Consider the following 758-nt stretch of genomic DNA (forward strand, 5'->3'; position numbering starts at 1 on the left):
GGTAAAATGTGCAGCCATTTCATTGGGGACATAAAGATATGTCTTTGGTTTTAAAGGAGGGGCCTCGTGACTGGCTTGCTGAGCTTCCACATCATTCACATGGACTGCTATCTGACTGCAGAACTTGACTGCTGAATATGCCCCGCCACAGTCATGTTTATAGCAAAGTAAGAGTCTTTATTAGCTTCATGTTGTTTCTAGCCCAGCCGATTGTAAGGGCTTCCCCAGGGGTTAAAGGCGCCTCGCAGGAAAAGCAAAAGCGCCACAAGACCAGGAATATCACAAAATAAATAGTATCACAATATAAACGCAATATGTCGACATACAACACCGATCTTTAAGGGCACTGAACTTTGCAAGATCTGTTGTTGTTGCTTTACGTACTGATGACGTTTCCTTTGTGGAGTCCCAAAACCACCCACACCCCCACAACCTACTCACCCACACCCTAACTTGTATTCTTTTTTTTTATCGGCTGTTCACTTTGAATTTGATATTTTGAATACAATGTGTTCGCGTGGACAGATGACTATTGCAACAGACTTGATTCTGATATAACAGAACGAGAACTCTGACAACGTTAGTAAAGGTGCTTCTTTTGACGATTCATTGATGCATAAGCTATTGAAAAGAACACTCTCACACTCTCTCTCTCTCTCTCTCTCTCTCTCTCTCTCTCTCTGATGATGTAGTTTTTCGTACAAATTTCTATCTTCCTCAAGCCGATGATATGTTGAAACTAGCCGGTATAGAGAGTG

This window comes from Babylonia areolata, chromosome 1 (genome assembly GCF_041734735.1).
Source record: "Babylonia areolata isolate BAREFJ2019XMU chromosome 1, ASM4173473v1, whole genome shotgun sequence".
Lineage (NCBI taxonomy): Eukaryota > Metazoa > Mollusca > Gastropoda > Neogastropoda > Buccinidae > Babylonia > Babylonia areolata.